The sequence below is a fragment of the Wyeomyia smithii genome, chromosome 1, assembly GCF_029784165.1.
Source record: "Wyeomyia smithii strain HCP4-BCI-WySm-NY-G18 chromosome 1, ASM2978416v1, whole genome shotgun sequence".
In the NCBI taxonomy this organism is placed as follows: Eukaryota; Metazoa; Arthropoda; class Insecta; order Diptera; family Culicidae; genus Wyeomyia; species Wyeomyia smithii.
The window spans coordinates 45,092,338-45,113,787 of NC_073694.1; the positions used below are offsets into that span (position 1 = coordinate 45,092,338).

Below are 21,450 nucleotides of genomic sequence, written 5' to 3' on the forward strand. Positions count from 1 at the left end.
CACTCAGTGGCTTTTCGATAAACTTGAACACCACCGAATTGGAAATTAGTTCGTGTGTGGGTGTGCGTGTTTTGGGTTCCACTAACTCACTAACTTTTGATGTGGTTTGGGACTATTGAATCGAGCCCCCTATCCAGCAAAACCCAGCCAGCCAGCCAGCCAGCAAGTTTGGGTTCGGTGGCGTACTGCGCTGTCTGCGTCTAGGCTGTGGCTGTGAGATGAACGATTCTGTCGCTGACCGAACTGAAATTGCTGTAAATAATCGGGTGTGGGTTTTGTGGTTTAATTTGATTTCCCATAACCCTTCGGCCTCGCGCAGGACTGGGGTCTGCACACGTTACACTGGACGTGGATTATGGGTCCGCGTGCCTTCGGTGCTGTGGGATAGACTCTTGTCCGCAACACTATGAAGTGACGTCTAAAATCTCTTCAACCGACACAGACACGTAGCCATCAGGAACTGAACACTTTCGGTGACTTATCTGGTACTAACTCTGGGGATAATACTAGCTTTCGGTCTTTTAGTGCGTTGACTAGCACTGGCCACTGGGTTGGGGTTACTTTCAATTAGATTGAGGTGCCTCCTATTCGCACTCTTCACAATCGTTTGAGAGCGTTTACCTTGCCAAAAAAAAAAGAAGAAACAAAAATACTTCAACGAAATTGCTTTTATTGTCTGTAACGTAGAGTGAATTCGAATGATAAAGTGCATCGAATGGGAACATTTCGGCTCTAAGGCTCAATTCAGTCGTTTTAGTTTGTGTATTTTTGTTGGTTGATTTTTTTAACTTAATATTATTCAATTAATTTCAATAATAATTTCACGCTTGTTCATCATTGCTCGTCGTGTTTTATCATTGCGGTTAGAAATTTTATTGAGGCCACTTCAAATCGCTCGTATTACTTGTTCTGTTTTTGGGACATTTTAAATTTAGACATTTTAGCCTTTGTAATTAATTCAAGTTTAAACTGTTTATTTCCACTCTTTTTTATCCTGGTTTCATGCTTCGCTTTGGAGGTATACTATACTTGATTTTTACACTAGGTAAAACTTTATTATACTACTTTGTCACTAAGGTTGATGAATTTATCTCTTTTTGTACCGATTAAACACATTTGCCTTTCAGGTATTTTTGTTTACTTTTTATTTATTTTATCACTTCAGTAATTGCTATAGTTTGTGTGAGGTCCAGCCTGGTCAAAAGTCTGGAAAAAGTCCAAAAAGGGTAGAGATGAAATCCCTAAGAAAACCCACAACCATTTCATGAGAACTTTTAGAAGACATTTTAGAAAGAAAATTCACAAGGAGAAATTTTAAAAACTTCATAATTTAGAAACAGTCTAGAGAAAGTCAAAAAACAAATTGAAAAACGTTTCAGAATATCTCAAAAAACTGGGTAAGGTCTGGAAAAATAAAAAAAAAAAAAATGTTGCAAGCAGCTGTATAGTTTCCTATGATTTCGGGTTGGGGAAAAAATAACTATAAGATCAGAAAAAAATCGGGTTTAATCTCACAAGTAGTTTAAAACAGGTTGAAAAAAATCTAGAAAAAAAAGTATTTCTACAGTACAAAACAAAACAAAAAAACTCCATTTTAAATTATTGAAGTAAGCTTTCAATCTTCAACCTAAATAAAGCATATGCAACACCCAGCGGTGAGCAGCACTTGCACTAGTTTGACAGCATGATTCACGTAGTAGAAGTGAACAGTTCTGGTAAGACGCACTGATTCCTGCGGGAAATCGAAAAAAAGTTGCGACAAAATATAGTACCAGAAATTCCTGGGATAATTGAAAACATTTGTTTTCTATTCACTTTATGACTGAAATAAAAACAGGAATCGACTGGATGCCACCGGAAAATGACAGCTAGAAAAGGTGATCAAATCAAACGATTTCTAACAAACTCCTATTGGACCCCTGGACTTGATCGACAAGGTTATGGGCCAGTACCTTTACTCACATATTAAAAGAGGTTATTCTCGCACGCGTAGTAGGAAATGCGAGTAAATTGGTTATTCATGCAAGACAACGACCTCTAAGACACCATCCGAAATGTGAAAATGAAACGTTTCGAAAAAAATCAGATCAAACCTCACAAACATTTCAAGCATTGTTTGCAAAATATTTCCAAATTTGAGAATTTTGGAAAAATATCGAGCAAATTAAAGGTATTCCTCGTTACAACGTAACCTCTTTAGTTGTAAACGTTAATAAGAATCACTTTTCTAGTAAATTTATTTATAAAATAATTGTAGCACACTTCTTTCTTTTACTTTGTGTCGTGCTTCTGCCGCTCGTAGGAAGAATTATCTCATTTGAGATAACTTGAATTGAGAGATAGTTGAGTTTTTTCGAAGAAGAATGTGATGCGGAGTGTGCCATCATTTGATATATACTCAAGAGACTCACTGGGGGAGCTGCTTAGTCGCAAGGTTACAGAGTCTGCTTCGTCAAGCGAATGGGCGTGGGTTTGAATCTTAGTAGAATCAAGCCATTCGATGTCAAAAAAGGACTTAAGCATGGGTTTATTCTCAGGCTCCCCCACCACTTACCCTTCCTTTACGCTGAAATCTATAATACCTTTGCGTGACTTCCTCTTATCAAAAATAAGTCCATCATATTAATAAAACTGGCCAGCAGGACGCACGTCGAAACTGATCCAGGGAATTGTAATTGGTTATATTTGGAAGAAGAAACGAGGCACGGTATAGTAGAACAGTAAGCGTGTAAAAGGAAGGGTAAAACCACTTACACACAAGCACTGCTAAAATAATAACAAGCATGCCACTTCTCAGTAGCGGTAATGGTAATAATAGAAGTACAGGATACAGCAGACACCCGGGCATATCTCACAATAGATCAACGATTCTGGTCGCAGTGAAGAAGTCCATACAGAAAAAAAAGAGACTCCCTGTAACAGCACCAAAAGAACTCTGTAGTGTAGACATTGTGTGTATTTTATTTTTGTGAGAAAAAGCTCACCTCAATTTATTTTCTCTTAGGAAAAGTAATTTAGATTCCACCACGGTGTTCTTTGCAAACTCCCCAGATACGCACATCGCAATACAAAAGATCGTTTGTAATTTGTGAAGAACAAGTTTTTCAAAGTCTTGACAAAATGTATGAACTTTTTTTTCTTCAAACAAGCACGCAAAAAGAAATAAGATGTTAAGTATAAAGATAAAAAATGAAAACAAGGCTCCTAAAAGATCCGTAAAAGAGATCAGAAAAACTCGGGGTGAATTTTTAAAATATGTTCAACAATTCCATGTAAGAAAACCGCTATCCGTTTTTGTTTGCTCCGATCATGCTCAGTTGCTGTTGTGTTTCGTAAAACCTCGTTTCTTTGCTTGCCCCTCGGGGTGACACCTTCTGAAATTAAGTGGTTCAGAAAAATCGACTATTTCCAAAACTTTCCATTTTCAAAACTATGACTGATTGTCAACTTCTCACCGTCAAACTAAAGGTTATTAGTTGGCCTTCCAAGAAAAAATATCAAACTGTATTTTAAATAACAATAACTATGCTGAAAGAATGATACAAACCGAGTTTTACCATTTTGAAGGGTTCGAGACTTAGGAGACCCTATTGTTTAATACTTTTTTGTGGACTCCTCAGCTCATTTTACACACAATATCAAATTTTGATGGAGGTATATTTGTTATTTTGGAGATAGAATGTTTGTTTGTCCTCAGGGTTCAATCAATATACAAATCAGATGCGTTTCCATCAAGCATTGCCGTAACCAAGGGCCTTCATTTGAGAACAGTACTGCAACACTTCATCTGCATGTTTGAAAAAGTACTTGGGAAACATTTTCGAAACGTGCGCTAAGCTAAAAAAACTCAAAACAGTGAAAAAGTACACTGATGTTGTGTAAAAGGATGGTAGAAGAAGTGTTCAGAATCATACAAAAATTGCAAATGGAAATGTCTACGAAGATATCAGTTTAGAGGCGGAGAATACAAGGAAATATACTAGGCGAACTAGGCGGAGAATACTAGGAAAGGTGTTGAGAAGTTTTTAAAATCATGAGAAATAGGTTAAGAAAAGGTTCGTAAAATATCTATAAATATATAGTAAGAAAAGAACCTGTAAGAGAAAAAAAGTATAGATGAAATATAATGTTACTAGCAGCACAGCTTTAAAACAGATCTTGGAAAACTCAGAAAAATGTCTAAAAAAGTTTACGAAATAGAATTATATTAAAAATACCCCCGGTAGAGTGTTTGTAAAAAACATGGACAAACCTCCGAAAAAAAACATGAAACCCCTGAAATGCCTATTAAAAGTATACAGAATGTTCAGAAATATGAATGAAAATCGAAAAAATGCAAGGAAAAGTTGCGGGAATGTGAAATAAATATTCAAAAATGCGGAAAATTCTAGAGAATGTCTTGATATAAATGAAACAAAAAGAAAGAAAGTTGCGAAAGGATATCGTGCAGAAAAGCTACTGTAGCCGATAAAGTCTGAGAATTTTCGCTAGGACTTTTGCTAGAATCTAGAAAACTATTAAAATGTGTAAAAGTAGCGCATATAGCAGCACATGGGATGATAAATGATGAGAAAATGTGAAAAGTATAATAGAATATGCTGAGAAATAGTTCGAGGTGATCTCAGAGCCGCCTAGAAAAAATTTACAGAGTATCAAGTGAAAGACCAGACAGGTCTAGATATAGATGAATAAATGAAGAAATCTTTTTAGGAAATAGAAAAGATTGAAGAAAAATCGGAAAATATCATGGATGTAGGAAAGGCCTAGGAATATTTAATCAGAGGAGAATGAAATGTTAGGAAGGTTTTATTTGAAGTTTTTTTAAAAAAAGTGGAAATGGAGAACAGTTGTATGAATAGTATTGAAATAGTTAAAGAAAACTGATCATAATTGAAAACAGTCAATAATAAATGTGGAAAAAAAAATTTGTAAGGTGAGAAAAAGTAAAAAAGTGTCGCCGAATATCTTCAAAAATAAAAGAAAACAAAAACAGAAAATATTGAAAAATATATATAGGGGAAGTGTACCAGTTATGGCAAAACCTAAAAAACAAACCACTAATGACATGAACCAGTTATGGCCTATAAAGTTCAAATAAAGTAGTTCTATAACTGGTACTTGTTATAAGTAAGTTAAGTTAGTAAGTTAGTTATAAGTTTTTAATAAGTTGCGAAAAAAATTGAAAATATTAAGTACAAGTTTTATGCCAGTATTGAAATAAGGGTTCGCAATATTCCCAGAAACAGGTTTCCCGGGAAACGAGAGTAAAAAATTTCCGAAACCAGGAACTGAAAATTTTTTGCGTATATGAAATTTGGAATTATTTCTATTATTAATTAATTTAATCTTGTCCCATCTGAACTTGTGGGTCAGCATGAAATAACGTGGCTGGGAAAAGCGAATTTGAGGCTGTCCTCATGGAGGCCTAAAAATCCCATCATCTTTTGTTGAAAATATACATGAAATTTTACAGGGTGGCAACGTGGAAGTGATACACTTTATTTATGTCATAAAACTCAAACCAGTTTTTGTTTCTCTACGGAATCGATTTCAATAACATCTATAAGTAGTAAAATTACAATGTACTAGGTTGAGTTCAAATCTTTCACCTTTGTGTTAGATAACAACCCGTAGACGCTTTTCGAAGCTATTACAAACTGCACGGACAATTTCGTTCGGCATTTCGTCCCAAATCTTCACCAAACGGTTTTTTTAAATTTGTCCAAACTCAAATGCCTAACGTCGTCTGACTTTTTTAGTATGTACTGAAGTCTAGCGGGCTCAAATCCGGTGACGATACAGATGCCAGAGCCATTCAGATGAACTGATGATACAAGGCAAATTCTGCTTACACCATTCCTGAACGATCAATGCCTTATGCGCTACTGTTGAATCCTGTTGTAAGTAAAAACTTTCTTTCCCAAAAAGCAATTTAGCGCAAAGGTAAACATGTCCTTTGATAACGTGTTGCAAATACTACAAGTAAGAGGATATGATAAAGTCGATAAGGAAGGAAGCAGGTTACTAAGTCTGAAGGCGAAGACAAAAAGCACTATAACACGGAGCAGATTACTTCTCAATAAGTAACACTGAAAAAGGGTAAAAAACAAAATGTGCGAACAGCAAAAACGTCCGGACAATGCCACAAAAGATGATCGCAGTAGGGTCCATACAAAAAAAATATTACGAGGTATACAGTTCTTGGGGTTGTATGAATTGGTGACGTAGGACAAATATAAATATTGATTTTAACTCTTGTTCGACATATTTCACCACGCTTGTTATACACCGTGTATATAACACAGATATAAGGGCTCCACTTGCTATCGTGTTACGAACAAGAATGAAGTTGAATTTTATACACGCAATCTTTTGTACCGAGTTGAGCGTTGCATTGAAGGCGTGGCCATGCAGTTTCGCGAAAGAGAAACGAAACAAAACACCATCGATACTACTGAGTGATTTACATGAGCACCAAAAGAAAGTTTGTGCTTTCGCGATGCGAAAATTAAAATGGTTCTTAGGGTAATTATGTTGCTCTTTTGATATTGGTCCGATAACGGTATTCGAATGGGCACAAAGGAACAATATAACCGGAAAATCGCTCAATTCAGCAGCGGAAATTCTTAAAATGAGGATTATATACTGCTGCGATAAACTGTTCATAGGCAACACTACCGTTTGTCTTTGGTGTCCCGGTAGTTATTGTAAAAATGATTATTGAGAAATACATGAACATGTCACACTAGTAGTAGTTGCGAAAATTTTCATATCTCTTATCTTCAAGCAATCATTGCTCCGAAAAGAACTGATTGCATAATTTTCAACTAGGAATGCGTGCCACAGAACGCTGATGATCGCACCACCGGTAGCATTGAATATTTTGCTTGACCGCACAATTTGCTCTTCGCTCCGACCTCCGGTAGTTGTGCCAGCAAAATATCCTGCAGTATACAATGGCACCTATTGCTGCCGTATGCAAAATAAAGATAAGGTGTTCCGCAGTGCCTGAAAGATGACTCGTGCGTAGGTCTCGTTTCCTTATACCGCGTGCCTCTAAGAGCCATACTCCACTCGCTACCGTGTGACGAACAAGAATGAAGCTGAATTTTCTACACACAGTCTTCTGTATCGAGTTGAGCGTGAACAAAACACATGGTTTAGTCAGAATATGCAGGCAGTTGAATTTATTCCGTCTATGTTATTGTTATTCGTGCTCGAGAGGCAAGGTAATAGCGAGAGAAATGTATGGGAAAGCTTGACATTGGAACTTTTCACCTATTTTCAGCATTAAGCAGTAAAGCAATAATGTTAAACATTATATCAAACAATTGTTACACATTTTATCTATCCACCGACACATAAATGACTAAGCTGCATTTAATCGTTCGCTTGCTATAATCGTTAGAAATCTGACGCAACATTTGCCAGTTTCATATTCAATTTTACAAAATGTAATCTGGCATAGAAAACAAAGACGTAATCCTACGTCAAAAGACCAGGTCATGCGTTTCCTAATAATGGTCTCACAAGTGAACAATTTAGAGCATTAAGACAGGGTCATTGAATTCACAACCTATTTTTTCAATAAACCGAGCTGTCGAGTTGCCTTAGGTGACATCCATAAATTACGTAATGCCCAATATTTGGATCCCCTCCTATGTAACGAAACGTAACGCTAACATCTACCCCCTCATAAAAATTACGTAACGCAGTAGAAAAATTTGCTCGTTTTTGGAGAGTCTCTCCAGAGGTTTTTGTTACGTAAAGCTGATCTCACTTCCCTTCTCCCCTGCGTAACAAATCGTAACGCTTAAGGATACCCCCACTCCCCTTAACGAGCGTTACGTAATTTATGAATAACGCCTGAGAAATTATAGATGAGCGATTTAGGTTAAAATTTGACTTGGCCTCGAGCAAGACACCGAGGTCATCTACATAAATGACTCTATTGAGTGCCCGCCTTCAATCCCGCAGGTCCGTACTTGCCAGATCATGCTCCACCTGGTCTAACCACCTTGCTTTTTGTGCTCCTCTGTTGTTCTTGGTCACTTCCTGGATGCTGGGTTCACCGTAGAGTTGCACGAGCTCATGGTTCATTCTCCGTCTCCACACTCCGTTCTCCTGCACACCGTTAAAGATGGTTCTTAGCAACCGTCGTTCGAAAACTCCGAGCGCTCGCACTTCCTCTCCATGCATTGTTCACGTCTCTTGCCCGTAGAGAACAACCAGTCTAATAAGCGTTTTGTACAAGGTGCACTTTGCGCGGGAATTTAGACGTTTCGACCGTATTTTTTTGTGCAGGCCATAGTAAGCATGACTCCCGCTGATGATTCGCCTCCTTATCTCTCGGCTGGTATCGTTGTTCTCAGTTACCAAACTCATCACCGTCGATTATCACAACACTACCTACACGTAGTGTGCCCTGTCGCGCTCAGCACCACCTGCTAGCATGTACTTCCTTTTGAACGCATTTATCTTCAGTCCAATCTTCTCTGCTTCACATTTTAGTTTGGTGTACTGATCCGCCACCGCCTCAAATGTTCTGCCGACAGTGCCCAGGTCATCCGCAAAGTAGATTAATTGACCGGATTTAACGAAAATCGTGCCCCCTGTGTCTATTCCCGCTCGTCTCACAACACCTTCTAGCGCAATATTGAACAGCAGGCAGGAAAGACCATCACCTTGTCGAAGTCCCCTGCGGATCCGAATGGGTCGGATAGACCGCCCGAAATCCTCACAAAACACTGCACATCCTCCATCATAACCGTTATCAGTCCGGTCAGCTTCCCAGGGAAGCCGTTTTCGTCGAGAATTCTCCATAGCTCTTCGCGATTAATCGTGTCATAAGTGGCTTTGAAGTCGATGAAGAGATGAAGAGTAGGGATTCTGTATTCGCGGCATTTTTGGAGGATCTGCCGCAGAGCTAAGATCTGGTCCGTTGTGGACCGACCCTCCACGAAGCCGGCCTAGTAACTTCCCATGAATCTGTTGGTTAGTGGTGATAGCCTCTGGAAAATTATTTGGGTTATCACCCATGTTGAGAAGTTCCGCTCCGATTCCGTCCTTTCCAGCTGCCTCATTGTTCTTAAGCCGCCGGATAGCATCATTAACTACGCCTATCGATGGGAGTGGCACATCTCCGTTGCACCGACTCTGTCTGCTGTTCTGGTCTCCTGCCTGTACGCCATTCAGATGTTCATCGAAGTTTTGTCTCCACCTTTCGATCACCTCACGATCATCCGTCAAGATATTCTCCTCCTTTTCCCTGCACATTTCGGCTCGCGGTACAAAGCCTTTGCGGGACACGTTAAATCATGTTTCATGAAAGCGGTACAGCTGTTGTAGTTCTTTGCACTTCTCTTCCTCCTGGCGGCGCTTTTTTCCTGGAAGAGTTAGGTTTGCTGTCTCCGTTTTAGTTTGTACCGCTCCACGTTCTGACGGGTGGTTCTCCGCAGCATTACTGTCCGCGCTGCGTTCTTTTCATCCAATATCTGCCGACAATCCTCGTCAAACCATTCGTTACGTCGACTCGGTACTTCGTGAGCTAAGACGTTCTCCGCTACACTGCTGCTGGCTGACTTGATGGTATTCCAGCAGACCTCTAGAGGGGCGTCTTCCAGCTCGTCCTCTTCTGGCTTCGAGAGAAAGTGCGTACTTTTCGGCGACTTCGGTAATGTCACATCGTTAAAACAAAGTAAAAAAGGCAGCGGCCCCATATTGCTGCCTTGTGGTACTCCAGAAGTGTTAGAAAATGTGGAGGATATACTGGAACTCAGCTTCACACATACCGTTCGATTACATAAGTAGGATCGTAACCAGTCAATGAATTGTCGCGATGCACCGAGTCGAGAGAGCTTTATTAAAAGTATTCGATGATCAATCCGGTCAAAAGACCTGTGCAAGGTCGATGTAAAGTCCAAGAGGTTTGTGGTAACAGAACGTCTGAACGTATAAATCCGTGTTGATTCTTGAACTTACTATAAATTCAAACAATTTAGACGAAGCGAAGCTGTAGAATACTGTAGTGAATTTTGAGACATTTTCTGAGGAATTCGGGAATCCCGGGATCCCTGGAATGATTGTTTCTAATTCTAAGGTAATTCTCGGGAAATCGTTCCCGGGATTGTGAACCCTAACTGAAATACAGAACATTTGTATGATTTTTTAATATAACAAATTAGAGCAAAAAAAGGCTTAAGAAGGTTTGAAAGAGACAAGAATAGTTTAGTGTCTATAAAAGATTAGGATAATTCATAAATTCATTCAAAAAAGTTATGCTAAAACGAGGACAATGCTAAAAAGTTTTAAAAAGGAGAGAAAATAACATAAAATATATAACATAATTTTAGAAAAATACCTGCGGCTGATTTTGAGAATTCATAGATGATATGAAAAAGTAATCTAAAGGTACACGTTATATATAAAATGAAATGACCAAAAAAACGTATGAAAACAAATCTTCGGGGCTTTGAAATATTTTGAAAATGGAATATCCAAAAGCGTCTTGAAAAGTGTAAAAAGCTTAGAGCTTAAGAAAATAGCGTAATTTTTGTGAAAGTGTGAATATCATGAACACAGGTTCGGGAAAATATTTTAAATATACAAAAAGGTAAAAAAACTATAATTCCGAAATATAGAGTAACGAGTTAAAAGAAATAATAGTAAAGAAAAAGTACATATAAAATAAAATAGTAAAAAGGTACTCTATTCAACATAAAAAACCTAAATTAATCCACCTAGCGGTCAGACTCAGCCTTTCTCATTCAAACTTATTATTTGTAAAAAAAGATTTACATGAATGCTCAAATACAATGGAGGTATATTCACTCTTTGGGTTCTAAAATATTGATGTTGTAATTAAAGTATAAAATATGAAATTTGACGTAATGTTAGTGCTTAAGAAATAGCGAAATAAAAAAAAAATGTCTCTCAATTTCGAACAATTTAATCACGAGCGATACCGGGAACGTTCAAATAGTACGATACCACATTTATGTCATGTTGAGGCCATATATATTGATCAAAGCAGGTATAGTGTTGAATAGTCTTTGAATTTATTTTCTTTCCAAAACTTTTGAACAGCATATCAAATTGTTATGAAGTTTGTTATTTGTAAGTTTGAGAGATGTCGCTCGTTTGTATGACACTAGTCATGTTCAAATAAGTCGTGTAATACTTGACATAATAGACTTTCGTTGTTTTACAAATTAAAACATAACGGTTGCTTAAGTTTGATTACGATCAAATAAAAAGGGAACGTATAGGGCAGTCAAACTGTGAAACCACGTGTTCAATCATAATTCATCAGTTAACCCTCAACTAGCCCGTTCATCTGATATCAATATTGTTAAAATCGGTTGTGTAGTTTCTGTAGTTGTGTAAGATAATGAAGTTTCGTGATTTTCACATTTCGATACATTACAGACAAAGTTACAGTCCGATTACAGCAAAATTCAATAGGGTGTTATGAGGCAGCTAGACCTTTCATTTGATACTTATTCTGTGAAAATAGATTCTCTGAGAAAAGTGAGTGAGTCCAAGTAGTCTTCGGAATATGTTCCTTTTCATAGCTGGATTTGACATTTTTAAACATAACAGGCATAGTAATAATCCGTTTGCAAAAAAAAATCTATAGGGTCTTACGGGGCAACAAGATCTTCCATATGACACTGATTTTATGAAAATCGGTCTAGACATCTCTGAGGAACATGAGTGAGATTAAATAGTATCCAGAACACGTTTCTTTCCATAACTTTTGAACCACATTACCAATCTTCAAAAAATTTAAAAGTTGAGGGTTTTTCAGGTAGCCCGTTCATTTGAAATCAATTTTGTTTCAATCGGTTGTGTGGTTTCTGAGATATTGATGTTTCGTGATTTTTACATTTTGATACATAACCTCTAAACTAGAAATCAGATTACAATAAAATTCAATAGGGTCTTACAGGGCAACTAGACCTTTCATTTGCAATTAATTTCATTAGAACGGTTCAGCCATCTCGGAGAAAATCGAGTGAGATTGGGAGAGCGCTATACACACACATACACACACATACATACAGAAAATGCTCAGCTCGTCGAACTGAGTCGAGTGATATATGCCATTCGGCCCTTTGGAGCACTTTCATATCTTTGGTTTTGCAAGTGATTGCTATACTTTTCTAGGAGAAAGGCAAAAGGTTAAAAATATCATTAATTAGGAGTAAAATATTCGTCCTGAAGAAATAGCGAAATAAAAGAAATGACTTTGAATTTCGTACACTTGAATCATGAGCAATACTGGAAACGTACGAATAGCACAATACCAAATTTAATTTTTGTTGAGGCCATATGCTTTGATCAAAGCAGTTACAGTTTTAAATAGTCTTTGAATTTCGTTTCTTTTCATAACTTTTAAACCACATATCAAATCGCTATGAAATTTCTTACTTGTGAGTTTGAGAGACAACCCGGTCAAATGACACTAGATATGTTAAAATAAGTCGTGTGATCTTTGAGATAATAGACTTTCGTTGTTTTTATATTTTAATACATAACGGTTGGAATAAAAATACGATTATAGTCAAAAAAAAATGGGAACCTATAGGAAAGCCGAACTTTTCATTTGACACTAAGATTGTTGAATTTAGTCCAGCCATTTTGGGGAAAAAGAGTGAATTTGAAAAGTCACCGGAACATGTTTCTTTTCACAATTTTTGAAACCACGTGTTTAATCACTATAAAGTTCATCAATTAACCTTTAACTAGCCCATTCATTTGATACCAATACTGTTAAAATCGGTTGTGTACTTTCTGAGATAATGAAGTTTCGTGATTTTTATATTTTGATACATTACAGACAGAGTAACAGACCGATTACATTGAAATTCAATAGGGTGTTATGAGGCAGCTAGACCTTTCATGTGACACTAATTTCGTGGAAATCGGCTCAACCATCTATGAGAAAAGTGAGTGAGTGTAAGTAGTCTTCGGAATATGTTTCTTTTCAAAGCTGGATTTCACATTTTTAAACATAACAGGCAAAGTAATAGCTCGATTGCAAAAAAAATCAATAGGGTCTCATAGGGTAATTAGACCTTCCAAATGACACTGATTTTGTGGAAATCGGTCCAGCCATCTCTGAGAAACATGAGTGAGATTAAACACTCTCCAGAACACGTTTCTTTAAATAACTTCTGAACCGCACCTCAATCTTCATGAAACTCAAAAGTTAAGGGTTTTTAAGTAGCTCGTTCATTTGAAACCAATTTTGTCAAAATCGGTTGAGTAGTTTCTGAGATAATGATGTTTCGTGATTTTCACATAACCTAAACATAACCTCGAAACTAAAAATCCGATTGCAATGAAATTCAATAGGGTCTTATGGGGCAACTAGACCTTTCATTTGCAATTAATTTCATGAAGATCGGTCCAGCCATCTCTGAGAAATTCGAGTGAGATTGGGAGAACGTTATATACACACACACATACACACACACATACACACACACACACACACACACACACACACACATATACAGAAAATGCTCAGCTCGTCAAACTAAGTCGATTGATATACGAGATTCGACCCTTTGGAGCACTTTTATACCTTTCTAGGAGAAAGGCAAAAACTCGCAATCAAAATGAGAAGCCAAAGTTTATATCGCAATTCCCTCACTTGTGTTATTGACACAGCAAATTTTTGTATAAGCCCTCAGTTATTCATTACTTCGCGAGTTTTTTTCTTTTGGAGGGGGCTTACAACAGCGCTTGATTTCGCTTCCGTTTCGCGGAAACAAAAACAAACTGTTGGCACCAGGTGGCCCGACGATGCAATGGAATGTACTTTCTATCACTTTTACCGATGCCCAATATGTACGTTTTCTCCTCTATCACACTAGAAGGGAGGGCGAGTGCTAAACAGAAGGTTGTTCCGGCACAGGAAGAAGGAAGCCAAAAACTACAACTGCAACCCGAAGTGCACTACGAATCTAATATCACCGGTTCTGATGCTGTGCACTCAAATGCACCGTCATCCGGCGGCTGGTGGTAAATCGTTGAACCTGTGGTTTCGTTCGTCATATGGTAGAATGTTTTGCAGTTCTGGTTGGACTTTTGAATTGGTTGCGATGGCGAAAAAAATACGAAATACGTTCCACGGCTCTCTCGTTCGCCAGTGCTACCAAAGTGGCGTTGGATCGGCGGTTGCACTTTGTCCTATGAATATTTCATGTAACCTTGTGGTACTTAGCGGTGTGCGACGTCGAGGTAAGTATTGTGTGGCACTTGTCCGAGCAAGTCTCGGGTACCTGCTGCAGTTGGGAAAAATTAATATGCAGAGTTTTGGATGGCTAGTACCAGTTCTGGAAGCGGTGCCCTTTCACTGAAGTATTTGCATTGCCATTCGAGAAGAATTTTGATTTCGTTTGAACATGGAGGGATTTTTTTTTCTCCCGCTTTCTAGCTGCCCAACGTGATTTCAAAAGGTGATGAAAGGTGAATACAGCGCTTTCCATAATTGATGTTTGCGTTCGATGATTGTGTATTGGTTGAGGTTTCTAGCGTCAGGATCGTGACGCTCTGCTTGGGTCAACAGTTGCTTCCAGTCTTCAAACGTTTAGGCAGAAGCTGTTGATTGGATATGCTTTTGGTTACGAGAAAATAACACTAGAATGGATGAATCGTTAGATTTATTTTTCGTTCTCGAAACAAGTGTTTCACAAATTAATCTCCCAAAAACATCTGTTCGGTATAGTTTAACAGTTTGTTTCCGGAGCAAACAGTGTCGTGAGTCCGGCCTACATTTTCTAGACGATAGATGGCTAGCTGGTGCAAAAAAAAAAACCTAAGCTGAGCTCAGGCAGAAAATACAGTCCGAAATGAGGTGTGTGCTGAGTTTGTGGTTCTTTCGTTTCCGATTCGTAGAACGATCCGACGGGGGACTCGGCGGCGGGCGGAAGTTTCGCGTGGAGTTTCAAACCGGGGATAGCAGAGTTTCTTCTGCCGGAAGCTGAGTGGAAAGATAAATAGTGACACACTAAATGAGTTACAGTAGTTTAATATTGTTTTCGGTTGGAAAACTACACATTAGTCTTCCTGCGCCGGGCCGATTTGCTAGCCGCCCCGGTTTCCAGCAGGGCCAGACCGTTAGTTAGTTGTGCAGGCAGATTTAAAGGGACTGTTTGTAGAATGAGAAACGGGCAAGTGGCGAAGATAAATCGTTTATAGAGCAGTAGGTCACCTTCTGGATCGGAGCAAGCATTCCCTGTTTCAATTTCGATGGTAATGTTTTGAGGATGTGTAAATAATGTGATTGTAAACACACCTCGTTCTAGATTTGTTTCATGACACTCAAACCTTTCCAAAGTGCATGGAAATTTATGCATCTTTTCGCCGTTATTATATTGCAATCTTGTTCACAGAAATTTCTGATGTTAATTTAGTTAATTTAGTTACATAAGCCATTTTTTTTTCTTAAAGTAAATGAATTAGTATCATGATTGGATCTATACTTTTTAAAAGCACGCGCTTTTATCTTTAGCGCCGAAATTTGTCCACTTACAAATGATTTTATCTCAGTCAGTTTTCAACAGATTTCCTTTATCATTGCAGCAATCGATTGAAAAATTGTGTTTTTATGATGCAAACATTTGTATATGCAAAAATTGATCCCCTGAAACATTTTGGATTTGTGTATCCTGAATGTAAATACAGTTAATGTAAATGCAATTAAACCAAGTATTGCCATTATCATAAGTAATATCAAACATTACTCATTGAAAGAGTAATAAATAACCAATACTAATTAAAACCCCATATAATACTCCAACCAACTCGAAAGATCACCCAGCGCCTAGCAGTTCCAGGGAAAACTTCCACCGATATCGAAACTATTAAACTGCACTTCGAGCGGAGTGGTGCCGAAGTTCCACTTGCAGCACGTTCACCTCGTGCCCACCCTTCCCTCCGGCGCGCCGCCGGTGTCTGCCATAAACAATGGGGACTTCAAGAACCTATCACGTCACGTCTCATTAAATCCCCTCTGTAGACGACGTGTGCGCCCGTTTGGGTTGGACAACACTGATACACTGCACACACAGTAGACCCGATCTTTGTCGGTCGACTGACTCGCCGTAAGAGACCATGCGTCCCCGGCAAACCGGTCATCGGTCGGGGCAAGCATCCGCCTTCGAACAGCATATGTCCATTAGGCAGCCACTCTTCGGTCTGTGCTCTGAAATCGCCTTACAGCTGGCGTTGTTGGTTACGGTGCTGCGGAAGACGCACCAACAGGTGCAAATATGAATGCACAGTGACATGCATTTCGTTCCAGGATGGGATTGCACTCTTCTCCTTCTGTCTGCAAATATGCGTTTTTAATTCATGGAAACGATCCACAGCCAGAGCGTACATTTCAAAACTTCGCTCGGTATGAATAAGGTTCGTACATGAATATCGGCACAATTAGTTACGAAAAATTGTTTCACATTTACACTTGCACTCCGTCTGCATCAGTTGCACGTACAAGAAGCATAAATCCATACAAGTTAAATTTACACACAATATGAACTCCATCCTTCTGTTCCGACAAACTGTTCATGTGTCGTGAGCCCTTTCACAAACAATCTGTAGACTCAGCCGATGTATGCCGGTGAAAATACTTGTGCTTCTTCAGTCCCGAATGTGCTCGTTCGCTCACCCGTTCGCTCGTATGCCGGTCCCAAAGGCAGCAGCTAGCAGAAAGGCACGTACCATCCTTCCACTTAATGCCAGCCACCTCCAGGAACTCGACCTCCCCCGGTAGCATTTTTCGAGTTTATCGCCTTGCAAGCTGCTTATGATTCTACGGTGGCGAAAAAAACACAAACTCGCACACACACATACTCACGCTCAGTCACCAAATGCAGGCTGCTCGTGCTGCACCTTCATAATGCACAACTTCTGCATCGGGCTGGAGAGGTTTTTTTTGCATCAACACTAGGACGAAAGGGGTCCCTTAAAATACCGACTTTACAGTTTTAAATCGGATGGGGTAAATGAAGCAGCCTGAGGAAGTTGGCGATTTTATCGACAGCAATTGGTTCCGATTGGACGAAAATTTCAGGCGGACGATTGAACAGAGTTTCGGTTGCGATAAAGGAGGTATATCTTCATATCAAAATGGGTTAGGAACAATTGTTTAATTAATTTGCAAATTTTTCATTTTAATTTACCCTTGTCAAAGGGAAAGATTTTGCTATTTTGGAGTAATGGCTATGTTTATCATCTGTTTATATTGCTCTTATATTCTGAGAAAGGTCTACTGCAATAATTTATGCTGCTTGACAACATAGAAACTTTCTCAAGGCATTCATTAGAATAAACATCAAATATTAAATATAAATAGACAATTCTATCCGCAGGTAATGTGAAGCCATCAGTTATTTGGGATGCGCTCGGGATAATTTTAATTGACTGTTTCCGAATGCAAAACAACTAGCGGTGGTTACTAGGTGATTTTTCCAAAGAATTTGAGTGATAAAATAAATTTCCAGAATACAAAAGATGGTACTCAGAGCAAGGTTGCATATTCAATAATTGGGTGCCAATTCCATTCAATTGGCCGCGTGCCGAAAACTCGTTCCACAAGTACAATTTTGATATATGATGTACGACAAACTTGCAGCCCATGAGTAATGCTACAAGTTTGTCGAAGAAAGCAGTGCTCTAACTCTTGCGCCTAAAGTGTGAGGGCCAATATTCAGTGGGATATTTAGCCAATATTCGCGGTGAATATAAAAATATTCACCGCGAATATTGGCTGAATATTGCACTGAATATGGGCTCTCACACTTCAGGTATAAGAGTTACAGCATTGCACTATTCGACAAACTTGTAGTACTACTTAGAGACTACAAGTTTGTTATACATTGTTTCTCAAAATTTACTTGTGAAGCGAGCGATCGGCACGCGGCGAAAAAGCACCTTACAATTGAATATGCAACCTTGACTCAGAGTTGAATATAAAAAAAACTGCACTACACAAATTCGAACAAACTCCAAAATTCATTCATGTTTCATGGATTAGATCAGCTCAAATTTTTCCTGTGAGTTAAATTTCGCAGAGTTTTAGATAGTTACAAAACATGTATAAAAATTCGACGATATACATATTTTCAAGGGCAGAGCTCGCCAAAGTAATTTTTAATTGAAAATTGGCTGGCAATAGTGACGCTGTTAACCTTAGTGTCATTGTCGAGCACTTTGTGATTCACATGAAAACTACTCGAATGCTCTTGCAATGGTTTTGACAGCTGAAGGGCTTGGAAAGGAAAGGAATGATTTTCAATTTAAATCAACACCGTCATTATCGCATCAATGGGATTTAAAACGGTACAGCAGAACGTTCAAATCTCAAGTTTGAAGGGTACTTGTTAGTCAACTTTAATGACGTAGCACTCTAAAACAATGTGGAAAAAACTACATTCGGGAAATTTTCTCAAGATTTTTCCAGAAGTTCTGACAGTTTTCCACTGAAAGTACCTTCCTACGTCATTAAACAATGCCGAACCATTTCGAATAGCATGCCTGTTTTTGTCTATTTTTCGCTACTTATACAGACGAATGTGTTCTTGTTCCTCACCTAAATATATGAAGCTACCCGTAAGGCTCCTATCGACTTGATTGGACAGTTGGTTCTAAATTATTGGAGATAACAGTTCTTGATGCGACGAAATGCTATATACCTGTCGACCAACATGGCTTCATGCCAGGTCGATCAGTAACCACTAATCTGGTGAATTTCACATCGGAATGCATTACAAACCTGTAGAAGAGAGTTCAAGACAATGTAATCTATACGGATACTTCTGCGCAAACTGTCTCGTCCAGGTGTCTCTTCGCAATTCACGTCTTGGCTGTAATCTTACGTTACGAAGCGTGAACTTTGCGTTAACATTGACGGTTTCGTATCAAGACCGTTTTCAAACAAATCTTGGGTGCCTCAAGGCAGCAACCTTGGCTCGCTACTGTTCATTTTGTTTTTCAACGATGCAGCTTTGATTTTGAAAAATGAATTCAAGCTAGTGTATGTCTGGCCACTTTTAGAAAATGCGTCAATCGTGTGGCAACCGCATCAGGAATATTGAGAACACTCTCTACTACGAAAAATCGAATACCCTTTAATCGAATACCGTCCGCAGATACGTATTTCGGTTGCTACATGCAACCATCATCAGTACTTATGTGGACTGTTCAACAGTATTCGATTTTTTGCAGTAGAATTAAATGGAAACATAACCTATTCTCAATATTCAATTCCATTCTACTAAGACGCTCAAAAGAAATTTATTTGAACCGCATCAGGTCTCGTGGAGTCTCAGAATTGAACATGTTCAAAAATGGTTCATTCGTTTGGTACCGAAAAATCTGCCTCGGAGAAATCCTTATAGTTTGCCATCATATCCTGACAGATGTCGGTTACTCGCCCTTGACACACTGGAACAACGAAGGAAAATTCAACAAGCGTTGTGTGGTGAAGTTAATGCCCCCGAACTGCTTAAAAAATTGAACTTGCTCATAAGTCGGCGAGTTTTTAATAGATTTCTTCCATTCGTACACCAATCAATTGGCAAATCAAATGCACTCAATTTTGATTATTCAAACTATTGAACAATTGAAAATTGTCATGTCTTGTTGAATCGCAGACTTTGAACTCTGATTGGTCAATTCATGCATCTTTTCCCAAGCACGGTCGACAGAATTACATACCTTGTAAACCAAGAATGCTCTCTTTGGGCTATATAGGAACCTGCTTTTGTTCAAACCGATCAGTTTACCAGCAGATGGCCACTAGGACTGTCCTAACTCATTGCAGCGGGTAGAAGCAGTAGCGGCAGCAGAAAGCAGCAAGTATCAGTTGCGAAAACTGCAGCAGGTACCAGCAGCAGTAGCTGCAGCGACTTTTTTGACCCGTATTTAATGAATAATCATGTGTAATAAACGACTCAGCATAAATAAATCTTGAAGTTTTTGATACAAAATCGACGAAAGTGCTTATCCCAAGTAACATTGAAAGTTGTTTTATACTCTCGACATCGCTGAAATGACAGTGTTCTTAAATCTACTTTTAAGTAGGATAAATCTTAATGGCTTTAATAAAACTATGAAAAAACTTTATTACAGCTACAAGGGCCCACACTATAAGAGGGTGTTGAATATAAACTTTAAAACCAAATATAAGAATAAACGTTTTGGTCGGCAACCCTTAACACTGCTTCAAGAGTGCCTGTCTTGATGAGAACTTTAATGACATAAAAGAAAACTTGAGACGTCATTCAAAGGATCGCTTAAGGTGATAAAAAAACCTGCATTTGTAGGTAGTCACGAGCACAGACACAAAAATCTGCAAATATTGTACATCGCTGAACACAGTATCTTAACCTTCCTGGCAGTATATGCATTCTGTGACAGAGAAGCTGTTCGTTTTTTTGGCATTATCTATGAGCTTTTGGAGATAAAACATCCCATTTGAGCGTTACCAGTTACGTTTTGATGACGTTAGTAATATGTGATCTAGTGTTGCCATGCAAATGATTCACTTAGTCGTGTCTTTTCTTGGAATGCATCATTTACAGTCAGTAGAGAGGTACAATTATAGTTTCACTTCGAATTCTGCGTCATCGCAGTCATTTGATGTGCCTCGGTGGCAATTTTTTTCGAATTGAAAGTGTAAATCAAAACTTCCCGTAAATTACGCGTAATTGACAGCGGCTTGAATTCCGACATTTTCAAACAGGAGAGGCCAATAGAAAGTTAATAAGTGTGATGTTTGGCAGAGGTTGATAATTGTTTCAACATACGATAAGACGTTTTTTGCTTTTTTGCGACTCTTAATGCCGGTGCCGGCTCCTGAGAAGTAGTATAAAATTGTGGAAAATATTCAGGAATACCCCAAATAGTGGTATTTTGCGGAACCAGAATGACACTTAGACAACGGAACTCGATGTCCGACGACATTTTGCAAATCAAGATGCGAACTTCCGATTTCTGGAATCAGCCTCGACTATTTACTGCAATATGCATATTTTCGAAATCGCGTCCAAAGACTAAACGTCGATGTTTGACGCTATATTTAAAAACACAAGGTGATGATTTCCGGATCCTTGAAAGCTAGGTAATGCTTGAATACTCCTGACCTTCCCTGACTTTCTTGGTCTCGTGGTACGATGCTAGACTAACAAGCTTTTCGTCGAGAGTCTGTTAGTATCAGTAGGATCGTAGCGCTAGCCCCGCAATTGTCGTGTACATCAAACAGTTGGCTGCGAAGTCTATGAATAATACACAGAATCAAGTTCTAAATCTGGTCTCCTACGAAAGGCAGAAAATCAAAAGGCAGAATCACGAAAGGCAGAATCACGAAAAGCAGAATTACGAAAGGCAGAATATTTCATAAGGCAGAAAAACGAATGGCAGAATCACAAAGAGCAC

The 21,450-nt window shown here is 38.6% G+C and overlaps 1 protein-coding gene across 1 annotated transcript in view; it reads right to left on the reverse strand.

Annotated features, from left to right (window-relative positions):
* The window catches only part of LOC129723768 (GATA zinc finger domain-containing protein 10), a 401,837-nt gene that overhangs the window by 13,806 nt on the left and 366,581 nt on the right, over positions 1-21,450 (reverse strand). The window lies entirely within an intron of this gene.